Source organism: Equus asinus, chromosome 9 (genome assembly GCF_041296235.1).
Source record: "Equus asinus isolate D_3611 breed Donkey chromosome 9, EquAss-T2T_v2, whole genome shotgun sequence".
Lineage (NCBI taxonomy): Eukaryota > Metazoa > Chordata > Mammalia > Perissodactyla > Equidae > Equus > Equus asinus.
In genome coordinates this window covers 8,760,418-8,775,268 of record NC_091798.1, presented here as the reverse complement: position 1 = coordinate 8,775,268, position 14,851 = coordinate 8,760,418, and the positions used below count along the sequence as shown (strand labels likewise).

At 39.5% G+C, this 14,851-nt stretch overlaps 1 long non-coding RNA gene across 4 annotated transcripts; it reads right to left on the bottom strand.

Annotated features, from left to right (window-relative positions):
• Positions 1-31: 31 nt before the first annotated feature.
• On the bottom strand, positions 32-13,946 carry LOC139046130 (uncharacterized). Of its 4 annotated transcripts, XR_011505714.1 has the most exons (4): positions 7,953-13,941; positions 7,499-7,821; positions 6,114-6,175; positions 32-4,356 (listed from the first exon to the last, which is right to left on the bottom strand). It is a non-coding gene; the product is annotated as an uncharacterized lncRNA (long non-coding RNA). The 4 variants fall into 4 exon arrangements; XR_011505712.1 differs by having other exon boundaries at positions 6,114-7,821; positions 7,953-13,946; XR_011505713.1 differs by having other exon boundaries at positions 7,499-13,942.
• Between the last annotated feature and the right edge of the window lie 905 nt (positions 13,947-14,851).

The following is a 14,851-nucleotide window of genomic DNA, read 5'->3' as shown; positions in this document are numbered from 1 at the left end:
CCACAACCAATCTGTAAGTGAAAATTGGGGTGAGTTTATTCTGAGCCAAAATGTAAGGACCATGGCCAGGGGCCTTCCTTCCCCAAGGAAGGAAGGGCACCAAAGAAGTGGGGTGCACAGAGTGGTCATATACCCTCAAAGAGGATGTTTCACATATGATTGAAATGTCCCTCTTACAATAGTCACGTGACTGCTCTGTCGGCACAGCGATTGATGGACACAGCAGGTAGTAGGTCTGCTGTCTCAGTGGACACAGCAGGGTGGCAGATCTGTTGTCTCAAGCTAGGTGGTCACAGGTGAGCACAGCAGTCAGTTCCTAGCCTAGGCAAAGATGGTTATCCTTAAGGAAATGCCAATGTGGGGGGAAGTTGCATCTTTATCTTAAGGGCATTCGTTCTTACCATAGGAAATGCTTAAAGCGGATGTACAATGCATGCTCAATGGCCATGTCAGGACCTTTGGAAAAACCAAGTCAGGTCGAATTAGCTTTACACCAAATGGCTTCCTCATATACTCCAATATATCCTATTGCTTGCCATTTCTATTTGTCATTTTCCCCTTTTGATCTATGAAAGCATTGATGATCAAAATATTGTCCCTCTGTGCCAGGGTGGTTGCTGCCTGCCCTGGGTCCATCGTGTCCCTCGGTGCCAGGCTTTCATCTCATTTGTTTGCCCAGTTGTCTACGTTGGGGGGAAATAGTTGACAAGCATAGAGGTATATATATTCACAAAGGAAGTATTTCATATGTTATATAATTTTCAATTAATTTTAGATTGTTGCACATTGTATATGTGCTTTTCTATGACACCTCGGGTTTACATTGCATATGATCATAGCACAAGTACAGTAACGATGATAAGAATTCAACATATTTGAAAACTTTAGTTTAAAATGAGTTCTTAGACATAGTCCTTATCAGAAAAGGAAATTTGTCCAAGGTTATAAGATAGATCAACCATCTGGAGTCACCAAGCAACCATTATTCTAGTTTGTATGCCAGTCTTACAACACAAAGTAAAGAAAACAACGAGTTTGAATATTATGATTTGTACAGGAATTTCAAGAAGTAATAGAAATAAGAATTGTAATCCAGATAGAAAAAGGGAACCCATAACAGAAGGGAGCCAACCAAACAAATCAAACTGGGTGTAGGATCACATAAGGCGTTCACCTGTTCTTTCATGTGCTTTAGCAGAGATGACACATTGGAAGATCCATCACGTATAAAAGCACAGCATCCAGTCTGAATGATTGTATAGGTACCACCTTGGGATGCAGTAAGAATATCTAAAGCCATTCTGTTCTGAAGGACAGCCTTTCTCATTAAAGACGTTTTGGTATTTAATAAGGCTATTCCTCCTTGACTATCATTAAGGGCTTCTTGAGTAAATTTAGTCAGGGCTTCCATATGTAATAACGACATCTTTTAGCCCCAAAGAAGGAGCAAATATAGCCGCTTGGTGGCCATACCAGTGGACACTGAATGAGCCCATCTGGCCTTAAAGAGAGGGAGATTGGCAATAGGTTTTAACTCAGCCTGACGCCTTCCCTACTTTTAAAGGAAACTCAGGGTGCAGTGTTTTAGCCATCCAGGCAGTAGCCAAGGCCGAAGATTTGTTCAGCAAAACCATTGAGTTCTGTTAGGAGTCGCTCGATAAATTCCTGGCCTTCAAGACCAGTCTGTTTCAAATTTATCACTTTCTTTAAGTATGATAGTATTCCAAACAAATTATAAAATAGGTATACAGTTTAAGCATAACAAAGGTTTAAGTGAGGAGACATAAGGTTGGGAATACAGGCCTGATCCGGAGTCTTGGGACAGCTGTCTACATCAGATGCCATCTTCTTCTCCTCCTGGTGTGGTCCTTTCCACCAGGGCTGCATAGAGTCTTTGATTTGATGTCTCTTTCGATAAACAAATTCTCCAGGTTATAGTCCATGATCCTTAAGTTCTGGGAGCTCTCTGTGAAAGAGTCAGCTATCAATCTTTCATTTCTTTTAAGCACCTCAATAAGACCCTGACAACAATGTAATACATCCCTTACGCAAAGTTGGTTCATATATTTCTTCATTTAACTGCATAGGCTGTTTTATTATTATTTCAAAAGGAGACAGCCGATGTTTACAAAAAGGGTAGATCTGAGATTAAGGAACACAAGCACAAGAGCTTTTGGCCATGAGAGAGTAATTGCTTCTGAAAGCTTTGCCAATTAAGCTTTGACTGTGCCATTAGTTCTTTCCATCAGTCCTGGGGATCAGGGATGGTAAGCACAGTGGAAATGCTGCAATATTTGCCAAATATTACAAATAGATTTAATGAGTTCCTCAGTCACTGTGTAACTCTGTAGGAATGCCTCCAACAACAATTATCCTTTTCAATAATAATTTACCTAAGGCCTAATGTCACTCTTCTGCAAGGAAAGGCCTTAACACAACGTGAGAACATACAGATCATTACAAGATATATTTATCCTTGAGATGGCGGCATTTGGACAAAGTACAATTGTTATACCTCAAAGGGTCCCTTAGGAAGGGGAAAGTGGCCTTGTGACTCATGAAGTGGTTTCTCTAGATTATTTTTGGGCATATAGCACAATAAGTAGAGGCTGTATGAGCCACTGTAGGAGAGTTTCCAATATATATATATTTCTGTAGCAATTTCCTGAGCCTATGGAAGGAAATCTTTTTACTGCATTAGCAGAGTTAATAGAGAGTAGCAAGCATCCTTGGGGCCGGACAGCATATCCAGCTTGATAATATCCTTGCTTATCGTTCAAGTAAGACCTATCTGTAAACCAAGTTAAACAATAGAATGCAGTCGTGGTCTTCTCCCCTTGTGATGTTGGAAGCAAGGTAGCAGGGTTAAAATAGTGAATAATATTTACCTACATAATATAACCTAAGGTTTATCATCATCTACTTGACAATGCTTCCCATGCAATTTAGCATCCCAAACAAGCCTAATTAGTATCCCCTCTTTATAGGAAGAGAGAACACATTTCTTTGAGAAGTCCCAGGGGCCCTCTGAAAATTCTCAGAGAAATTCTCTTCCTTCATCCAGGTCAAAAGAAAGCCTTTATTCAGGACTTGAATATTTTTTGAGGGAGAAGCTTGTCAAAAATATCAAAAGGTTTTAAAACACTTTTTTAAACAAGATCAAGAGGTTGCTGATCTTGTCATCATGAAACAAGGGTCACTGAAACAATGGTTAATAATATTTAACCAAAGTGACAACAGAAACAGTAAAAAAATCTGAATAGAGACCTCAGTTTTTTTGAACATAGGAAATTATCTTAACAAAACATAGATCTTCTGTCCTTTAGGTAAACTTACTCAGAAGGAAAAACGTTTTATAACCTCTTTATCAAGAGCAGACTAGAGTTTAAGAAAATTATCCTTTTAAGAGAGAAAGTCAGATTCTAATTTTTGTACCAGTTTACTTTTTCATATTAAAACTCATTTACTTAATTAGATTCATTTCAATCTTAGCTGGCTTGACCATGCATAAGAATCCTCAGAGTTTATACTTCCACCAACTTTTTTGTCACTTTCTTTTACATCCAGAATTTGTCCAATGTCTTTCTTTTTTCCTACTAATACTTTAGGACAAATTTTATCTTTCTTAACCAACCAAACAAAATATTTCCATTCTTTATAACTTCTTTACTGAAAACTTACACCTTACTTTCCTTGAATACAAATATGTTTTCCTTATTAATTTCCAGTAGCTTTAATCGCATATATTAGAATTCTTTAACCTTTAGATACCTTAATTTTTAGTGAAAATTAAGAATAAGCAATTATAAACATTTTTTAGCATTTTGTGGCTTGGCAAATTTATGAATACCTTTTATAATTTCTAGAAACATGTTACTTCATAACGCAAGACATGTTTACCAATAGACCTAAACACCTTTCAGTTTTTCTGGTAATAAAAAGACAAAAGTAGACAAACTTACATTTAGTAATTAATGTCCAATACTCTATCTTATTTAGAGATGATCTAGATACTTAATGAATCTTTATCATTTAAATTAACCTAGCAAAACTTCAAAGTTTCAAGTTACCAAAGAGATTTTGGAAGCTATTTTAAATACATACATGTAACATATAATTATTGTTAAAAGTTCACCCAACATTCATCTTTTTCACATCTATTCACTTACTTGTTCCCAATAATCATTTAGATTGCCTATAAGGCTTCATGCGCCATTAGAAAAAATTAGCCATCATTTTAAGTTATTATTTTTGTTAACATTTTGTAAGAGGTAACATCACTTATCTGACCAATAAATACAGAATAAACGCTGTGCGTCGGCATCATATCCCATGGTGATAGCTCTGCAGACATACCTGTTTTAATTAAACCAACAAACGTAAACAAGCTTTCATTTACCAAAAGTTATTTCATCTCATGTTAACTTGAAAGACATGTGCATTAGTTCTACTAGAAAAACTTTTGTAAGTGCTTACTTTAAGTCAATCGAATAGGGCTCTTTAGAAATTGTACCATCCAGAGGTAAAATACCACACAGTTGTAACATACATAGACACACACAAACAACAGATAGATACAACAAAGATTTTCCTTGGATTTCTGAGTCAGGTCTTCTCATAGCAGACCACAGTGGAAAACTTGTTTTCCTAGGTTTTTTCCTCTTTTTTTTCTTTCTTTTAGCCTTAGGAATCTGGCTTGGGAATATTCCCCTTTGTTAAGCAACTGCAGTCACAGTATGAAGCCAACTAGAGCTGGGAAGAGAGGCTGCCTATTCAAAAACTGATTGGGCTGTTTTAGAAGCTCCATTCCTGCTTCTCTTTTAATTTTGTTTTGTTATAAAGTCTGAACAACTTCTAAGGACAGTGTAATGGGTCAGAAAATGTACTGCTTGTGAGCGTTACTCCCTAGAGAAAAGTCATAAACACCCTCTTACGTGCCTCAGTTTCTCTCTCTGGCAGTCTAAAACCACCGTGGGGGCTCTGAGTGCTTGGGTGACCAGCCCTTATATGCACGTCCCCAGATGAGCCATAATTAATTACCGTGAATGAGAGTGGAGTTCCCTTTTCTTTGGAGCTGAACACATTGAGTCTCTCATTTCTCTATCAAGCAGTTTGTTCAGACTTTATAAACACAATTCTTTCCAATTTAAAGCCAAATTTGAAAGGTCAGCCTGCCCCATTCACTCCCAAGTTCCTCTAGGCTCCTCTGGCTTATGAAATTCCTCCTAGGTTCCTCTTACCTAGGGTGTGTACCAGTACCCCCTTAAGACACCTAGTCTTAAGACCTTACCCAGCTCATATAAACTCTTGGACTGCCAACTTAAAATAAGGAGGTCTGGGTTTCAGGTCCAGGGTTCCTCCTTATTTCTGGGGGGCTCAATGGACCCCTATTGGTACCGAATGCCAGCTCAGTGTAGACTCCAGTCTGTTTCTCTGAATAATAATGGTACCTGGAGCAGAAACGATGGATGAGACAAATAGAAATGGCAAGCAATAGGATATGTTGGAGTATATTGTAGAAGGGACATTTCAATCGTATGTGAAACATGCTCTTTGAGGGTATATAACCACTCTGTACACCCTACTTCTTTGGTGCCTATCCTTCCCTCAGGAAGGAAGACCCCAGGCCATGGTCCTCACATTTTGGCTCAGAATAAACTCACCCAAATTTTCATTTATAGATTGGTTATGGATTATTTTCATTGCTGTTTCTTGGCATAGTCTGCAGGATTTCAGAGAAACCCACCAGAGTGGTTATATATCCTCAAAGAGCATGTTTCACATACGATTGAAATGTCCCTTCTACAATATACTCCAACAAATCCTATTGCTTGCCATTTCTATTTGTCTCATCCATGGTTTCTGCTCCAGGTACCATTATTATTACTCATAAGGACAAGTCCATGTAACAGGGTATCTTTTCTTGCAGTATTCACTTAAATATAACAGACTATTACAACCAACTCAATCTAATTTTCATTGTCCTCTCTGAAGCTCGAATTTCAATAAATGTTTGAACAGTCTCCATGGTTCATGTAAAGAAATGAAGGGAAACCACCAGTTAATGAGGGACTGTGCTCAGCACCCAAACCTTACAAAACTCATGAACTCACATTTTGCAGGAGACAAAATTGACGCACAGAGAGGTTACATATCTTGCCCAAGGTCATACATCCTGTAAGAGGCAAAAATTGGATTCAAATACATAAAATAAGACTCCAGTGTCAATCATCTCAACCTCTGTTGAATTAAACGGAGAAGCACATGATCCTATGAGTGGCCTGGAGACTAGCGGGTGGGTAGGACACAGCCAGTACTCAAAGTCAGGGGCCTGAAGGGCAGAATTAACGACCTGGGTAAGCACTTCCAAGGGCCCTACTCCTGGAGCATCTTAGAGAAGCCGAGGTGACAATTTGCACACTTAGAGCAAGGATGGCCATGCATTCAAGTTGACTGGGTGTCATTGTTAATGACACCTTCTGTTCTCAATTGCCCTGGTTTGCACAATAAATTGTGTGTCTCTCTGTACAAAATGCTATGAAATTAATGAAGAGCTTCCCTGTGGATTATTGTATTTCATCCTCCCTGCACCCTTGAGAGGGAGCTGTTTCTGGCACCATTTGATGGATGAGAAAAGTGAGACCTGGAGAGGCCAAACAACTTGCACAGGCCACACCCCAGGCCCCTGGCATGGCTGACACTGGAACCCACAGCTCTGATTCCGAAGCCCATGTTCTCTCTGCTCTACCATCCTGCATTGTTCTTAGCTTGGTATCCATTCATTCTTTTTCTTTTGAGCACATTTTGCCAGTCCTCCTGTTTGACTCTGCTTCTGGAAGCCCAGGGTCCAGAATGATGCAAAACCCAGGTATGGGCCCCTGTCAGTGGGGTTCTGTGCATGTCGTGTAGTGGAGCCAACTCTTTAAACCTGCCTCTGGGTTTCCATCCTGGTTTTGGTGCTTACTAGCTGAGTGACTCCACCTGGGTACGTGTTGGACTCTTCATCTGCAATGAAAGATAATCAGAGCCAGTGCCCACCTCGTGCAGCTGTGGGCAGGATGGAAGAGAGAACAGATGGAGAGGGTGCTTGGCGCCATGTCTGGCACACACGAAGCACTTGATGGAAATGCGAGGCATTATTTCCACTACCAGGCAGGAAACACCACCCAGATCTGAACCTGGATGATGGAGGCAGCTCTAGGAAATGAGAGAATCAGGGTTTTGTTTTGTTTTTATCTCTTAACGGGTAATAATAATTCAAAATGCCTTTTCCCCCAGGGAACACGGACCACATTCCTAAGAAAATAATTGGGCTGTGGAGAGGGGAGGTATTTGGCTTCCGAGGAAAGAGGACTTGAGAAGTGTGGAACCTTTATTTCTGCATCTGCGCTCCATTTATCCCAAGAGTCTCCATTTAATCACACTTGGAAGGCAGACTCCAAGGGGACCTATTTGCATAATAAAAGAGAGGATTGAATTCAAACGTGGGAGTCCTTACCTTTCAGAGTCTCCAGTCCTTTTGTTCTCCTTTCTAATCATTTCTGGCAGTTTTTTAAAAGGCTAAAAAATGTGGCACAGGGAGATATCAATTCAGAAGGAAAAAATATGGTCATAAAAGCAGTTCATTTGAATTGTGAGCAGAAAGTCTCTTTCTTTTTCTCTGCCTGTGAGGGGCCCTGGCCTGGAGGGGGAGAACAGTGATTGACAGCAGCAGAAGGAAATACGACCGAATTCCTGGTTTCCTTTCCCTTTCTTCTTCTTTTTTTCCCCATCAGGGGGTCTCTCTTCAAAGAGGAATTTTAAAACATTCTCAATACACATCTGTTTTTAAAAACAAAACAAAGTGTAAAATGATTCAATAAATGCAAACAAAACACTTGAAAATGTACTTGAATTTCAGTGCTATAACCAGCTGGAGAGGCAGAAAGGCGCAATTGCAGACCTGCACGTACCTAATCTTCCCGAAGTCCTCAAAGTATGTATATTATTTCCATTTGACGGATGAAGAAGTTGAGGTTTAGAGAGTTCAAGAAAGTCCCTGGAAAGTGCCTGAGGGAGAGAGTGAATCTCATTCTTTTTACTACTGTTACCAAACCTGAAGTGAGTTCGCTCCCCCGTTGCGCAGCAAGCCAATCTCTGACACCGGGGGTGGTGGAAGAAAGTAGGAATTTTATTTTTGCACAGCGATGAGCAAGGAGAGAGGGCAGCTAACGCTGAAATCCCAAACTCCCCGAAAAGCTAAAAGGAAGGGTTTTTATTCGGGGTTTTAGGTAGGGGAGGGGAAGCACATGGCCTTGCTGGTCAGAGCTTTCCCACCAGCCTGTCTTTGGCCTTGAGATGACTTGCAGAGAGGAGGGAGCCCATGACCTTGCTGGTCAGCAGCTTTCCCACCAGCCCGTATCTCTTTACGGGGAGGAGATGGTCCAGGTGCTTGTCCTTGACGGTGTCTGTCTCCATGGAGGATAGCGGATTCTGGAGCCAGGAAGCCAGAGAATAAACAGAGAATGAGTGTTTTGGTTTTAACCCCATATATGCTGGGTTTAATGTGGGAAAACTGATACCAGGGTCGGTATCAACTTCCCCCCTATTTTATGTCCATCCCTCAGTGAGGGATTTGGGGCGGCGACCGATCTAGCTACTTCCTGCTGAAATGGGGCGTAGGTCGTTTCATTTCATTGAACCAGTCTTTTAATAAGGCGGTGATGCTGGTGGGCTCCTGAAGTTAGGCCTGTATCATGTAAATAAGTAACCAGGTATTTAATAAGAAGTTTTTCTAGAGAAACAAAAAGAGAAAACAAGGTTAATGATTGGAGCAAATTATAAACCAGTTTCTGAGCCCAGGGGGCAGCCAATCAAGATTCCTAGAAGTCAGGGTCAAAGCATCTTTTGCAGTTTGAAATGTCTCTGATGGTGTCATCGGGCACTCAGGTAGCATTTTGAGTGGCTTCACAGCAGTAGACATGAATCTCTCGTAAGTTTCTATTAGGTCCTCCAGCTTCAGTTTGTGAGGCTTTAGGAAAAAGGGCAGATTTAGTTTTCAATGACTCCAAATGAAAATAATGGGGAAAAAACCCTGAAAATGTTAGTTTGGAGGTTTTTAGCCAGATATTTCAGGAGACGAAGAATTCAAGATCCAGTCCAGTTAAGAGAAGTAAAACAAAAATTTCAAAGATAATTGAAAAAACTAAAATCCAATATTTATAAACATGTATATGGTTTCTATTGAAACATAATCTTCCTCCCTAAAATCACCCCCAATTTCACTAGACCTAGCCAAATTAAGACTTACTGGTTTGCAAAATAAGTCTAGTTTTAATAAATTTGGCATAATTATTTACATAAGTACAGCAAGAATAGTAGTTGATCATATAGGCTCTTTTAAATCTGCTTTGCTGGAACCTTATAAGGAATCTCAGGTTGATCTTTAAAGGTCTCTCAAGGAAAGCCAAGCAAAGGACACGTTATCAGATTCTGCCTGCAGTACCTACAGATTTGAGTGAATCCCTCTCTTCGTGAGGTTCCCCAAAATATTGAGGTTCCTTGTACCTGCCAGAGGGAGCGACATTCTTTGCTCAACCTTACCAGGCTACAGAACCCATAAGCACGGTACCAGGCCAATATTTCCAAGTGGCTTTATTCCAGAATGTCAACCTTCATTCCTCAAAAGCTGTCTTGTTATATCCAAGCCTGTATTTTTTTTTAAATATGATGTTCCAGTCAAAGCCTTGGTAATATAACCAGTGTTTCCAATTGTGTCCTGTTCAAAGAAGAACACATTCTTACTGGACTTACGCAAATAACTATATTGCCATACGAATAAGAATACTTACTCATCAGAGGTTTTTGCGTTTTGGGGGGCTCAGATAGGGAGGAAAACACAAATGCTTCAATTTTGTTTATAAATTGCTGTAAGTCATAGTTCTTTAAGAGAATAGAGAAAAAGGTTTTCTTAGCTCTGAAAAAAAGCAAAACATCAAAAATTAGCAATATCTCAATCAAAAAGTCATAAAAATTATAATCATCCCTATCAGTTTATTCTGTCCTGTGTAATTGGTTCTTGATCTTAATCTTCTGTCAGCAGTTTGTGAGGTCATCAGTTTCTCTGTTGGAGTTCTGTAATTTTTACCTAGTTTAGTTTTACAATCTGAACGTTTATTAGAAACCTGTCTAGAGTGTCAGTCCTGTCCATGAATTTCTCTGAAGATGAAACATACTTGAAAAAACATCAAAGTGAAATAGCCACTGTTCATAAATAACAAAACATTCAAAAATGGTAATTGACAGAGGCATTTGACCATGTCTGTGATATATAACATTTTGAGATAATAACCAGGATTATAGCTGACAATCAGAATTGATCAGATAATTTTAAAATATTTATATCAGTAACATTTATATAATATCATTTAAGAAAGTATATCATTACTTATTTGACAATGCTTCTTATGTAATTTAAGATAAAAAATAAGCCTTATTAGTTTAGCATTCTTATAGGAAGAGAGCAAATTTCTCCGAGAAGTCCCAGGGCCCTCTGAAAATCCCCAGAGAAACTCTCCCTCCGCTTCCAGGTCAAAAGAAAGCTTTTATTCAAGACTTGAATATTTGTGTGTGAGGGGAAGCTTGTCAAAAATATTAAGGGCTTCAAAACATTTGTTCAGATAGGAAACAAAGTTCACTGTGAAACCATGTTCAGGTATCTATTCAAAGTGACAACAGAAACAGTCAAGGGGAAACAGAGTTAAAATAGTCAAAAAAAAAGCCTTTTTATGATCTTTTTATCAAGAGCAGATTAAAAATTTAGGAAAATTAACCTTTTAAGAAAGACGAAACCAAGTTTTAATTTTGTACCAGTTTACTTTTGACGTATAAGTTTATTTACTTAATTGGATTTACTTTAATCCTGGACAACTTGACCATACATAAATCTCTTTAGGGTTTTGCTTTTACAAACCTTTGGTTACTTTTTTACATTCAGAATTTGTCCCAGCACTGTAGGACAAATTTCTCTTTCTCAACTCAAGAAACAAAAATATTTCCATTCTTTATATCTTTTTATTGAAAACATATATTTTACTTTCTTTGTATACAGACCTTTTAGAAATATATGTTTTCTCATAGAAAATTTCTCAGCATACATATAACATGTTTATCAATAAACCTAAACACTTTTTAGTCTCTTTGATATAAGAAACCAAAGGAAGACAAATATATGCTTAGTAATTAACCTTTAATATTTTATCTTATTTGGAAATGACCTAGATAACCAATAAACTGTTATCATTTAATTTAACTTAGTAAAGTTATAAAATTTAAGCTTCCAAAAAGATTTTGGAAGCTGTTTTTAAGTATGCAGACTATAAAACATAATTAATGTACTTAAAACTCTTACCCAGTTTTAACAATTACTCTTAAAAACTTCATGTGACATTACAGCATGAAGTATTATCCTCAGTTGTTTTAAGTACATATATCACAATATAATTATTATACATATAATTATATATATATTTATTTAGTTTATCTGTTCTTAACAATTATATTTAGATCATCTACAAAAACTCCATGAGACATTAAACAAAATTAGCTATTATACTGAGTTATGAGTTTTGCTGATAAATTTTCTAGCATAGTTGACATGAGCTCATTTGACCAGTAAACCCAGGCTGTATGTCTGCATTGTAGCCAATGCTGATAACTTCGAGGACATGTTTATTTTAAATGAAACCAGCAAACTTAAACAGGCTTTCATTCATCAAAGATCATTTTATATCATGTTAAATAACTTTGTTTCTTAGAAGTTTTTGCATATTCATTAAAGACTGCATTCCATTATGAGAGATTTTGAATCCTCTTCTGAAACAGGTTTTCATAGTGGTCGTTACAATTCCAAATTATCTCAAAAGGTTGCTTATTTTTACTTGTTCAATTTTAGGTCAGGAATTTTAGGGGAGTTGAAGCGAAGCTCAGCTTGCTAGGAAGCTCAGCAAGAGAGTAGACAAAAGCAGCAGATTTGGGTTGGCTGCTGGCATGTTTAATTATTTAATTATTTTCTCTTAAAGAGGCAGTAAAGTATTTCTAATTTTATTTAGAAGCCTCAAAAGATTAAAACAGGCTCCCTATTATTGCAGCTGGCTTTTCCAATAGTATACATCAGTTTGGGTGAACTGAAATTGGCCTGTTTAAGTATATCAATTTTTACAAAACTTTATCTTAGTTTTACTAACCCTTATACTTGTAATTATAACTTACATTAGAATTCTATTAACAGGTTTTGGTATTACAATATTGTTCAGCGGAAGCATTCCCAGTTAGACATGACATTTATTCCCAAAGAAAACATCCAGGCAAAGTTGACATAACCTCTTCATATAATATTAGCTTAAAACACTTTAATCTTTATAATCTTATTAATCTTAGTAGCCTAACTGTTGCCCCAAACAATGGTTGGTCAGGTTTTTCACTCTGATTTTTGCCTCCTGATCTTTTAAATTTTTCAAACTGGGGTAAATAGAACAGATTTGTCTGATGTCCTTTAATGTTGGGGAGCCAATAGAGGGGGTCCCTTTAGCCCATCCAACCTTAGGCAGTGTTTCATTAAAACCTTTGTTTTAACTTCATTCATGTCTGTTCCATTTATCCCATTGGGATGAGTCGTATGACTCTTCCCTTTCTGATTTCTCTTTGTTAACTTAACATTTTCATTAGCATCTATAAGATTAGGAGAAGCTGAGACCCCAAGTTTGATTAAGTTCTTAAGACTAGTCATTATAGTTTCCTCTTAATTTGGTCTTTTCATAGGTACCAGTAAAACAGTTGTTTATCATGAGAGCTGTCTAAAAAGTTTCCCAACTTGAGGATCCATCGTTTGGCCATTTTTTTTTTTCTCTCCGGAGTCCAAAGAATATTGTGGCCACGTGGTGTTACAAAAGAAAATCATCCCTCTTTAGACATTGGCTTATAGCTATAGGTCGACCATTAGCCAAAGGTTTTCCTAAGGGGCTCTTAGATGGAATAGATGCAGCATCTCCCATGTTAACACTTTTAAAAGGACAGACAAACACACAAACAACAAGAAATACCAAACAAGCGCACTTTCCCAAAAACACTTGGCCACAAACAGAAGCCAAAACAAAGACCAAAACAAAAAACCAAAGTGCTTCCAGTCCCAGCTTAGTCCGTGTCCTACACTCGGTGGGCGCCCAACAAATGAAGATCCGCCATGCAGATCTTCCCAAATGAGCAAGGACAGGGGACCTCGGCTGTGCACACCCGGGGGACTTACCAAAATTTGGCTGAGGCGTCACGGTGACTTCAAAACAAATGGAGCCCAGAGGACTGCCAAGGTACCCATTATTTTTGGCCGGTCCTGTTGGAAAAGGTTAACACAAGGACAAAGGCAAAAACTACCAGCTACTTACAAGAGACGTCTCCCTAAGTCCTAATCCTAGTTTCTTCCACCACCAAAGCAAAGCGCCATGGGCCAAACGACCTCTGGCTAGCAGCCAGTCGCTTGGGGCTGTCCCTGAGACAAGGGGCTCAGGCAGCTGCAGGACAGCTTCCAAGAGAGGCCTTTAGCCAGAGGCTAGTGTGCCACAGGTGAGACGCCCACCTGGGACATTGTCCCTTCGTGGTCGCTAAATTGTTACCGAACCTGAAGTGAGTTCACTCACCCGTTGCACAGCAAGCCAATCTCTGACACCGGGGGTGGTGGAAGAAAGTAGGAATTTTATTTTTGCACAGCGATGAGCAAGGAGAGAGGGCAGCTAATGCTGAAATCCCAAACTCTCCAAAAAGCTAAAAGGAAGGGTTTTTATTTGGGGGTTTAGGTAGGGGAGGGGGAGCATATGGCCTTGCTGGTCAGAGCTTTCCCACCAGCCTGTCTTTGGCCTTGAGATGACTTGCAGAGAGGAGGGAGCCCGTGACCTTGCTGGTCAGCAGCTTTCCCACCAGCCCGTATCTCTTTGTCGGGGGGCGATGGTCCAGGTGCTTGTCCTTGACGGTGTCTGTCTCCATGGAGGATAGTGGATTCTGGAGCCAGGAAGCCAGAGAGTAAACAGGGAATGAGTGTTTTGGTTTTAACCCCATATATGCTGGGTTTAATGTGGGGAAACTGATATCAGGGTCGGTATCACTACAAAGCAAAGAGAGCAATATAGGAAAATACCAAAAGAGAAAGAGAGAGAGAGAGAAAGAGTGGGAGGGAGGGAGGGAGAGAGGAAGAGAAAGAAAGAAAGCGAGAGAAAGCAAGGAAGGAAAGGAAGAGAGGGCAGACGGAGGGGGGAAGGAAGGCAGAAAGGGGAACAACTCCTTAGGTATCATAAAGGGAAGAATTTAAGCAGACAGATTCTGAGACACACACTGAACCAGAAGCTGAGAATCGGAAATAGACGCAGAAAAGTAAAGGCTATATGGAAATAGACCTCCGATGACCAGGGGGTAAAATGTCATGAGTAAAGAAGTGAAGCTGCCCGGTGGGGACCCTGGCGCTGTGGACAGCTCATGTCCTGTCTAAAAGGTTGCAGCCAAAGATGGTGCAGACGGTGACAGTGCAGTTTCTCCATCTCTGCAGCTCCTTACAAACACATACAGAATAACAAAGATAGCAAAAGAAAAGAAGCCACAGACAATATTTTTAACAAAGCCAGATGACCAAGTATCCCAGAATACAGGAGGCTGGAGCGACGCTGCTGCTGGCGGCAAAGTCACCTGGGTCAAGGCTGTGTGGGGGCAGGTGGAGGGGAAACAAGGACTTCCAGAAGTCCTAGGAGCTGGGAACTGCAGAGACTGCCAACAGTTTGTCACCTTGAGAAGGTGGCCTGGAGGACTGGAGAGGAAATCCAAACACAGAAAT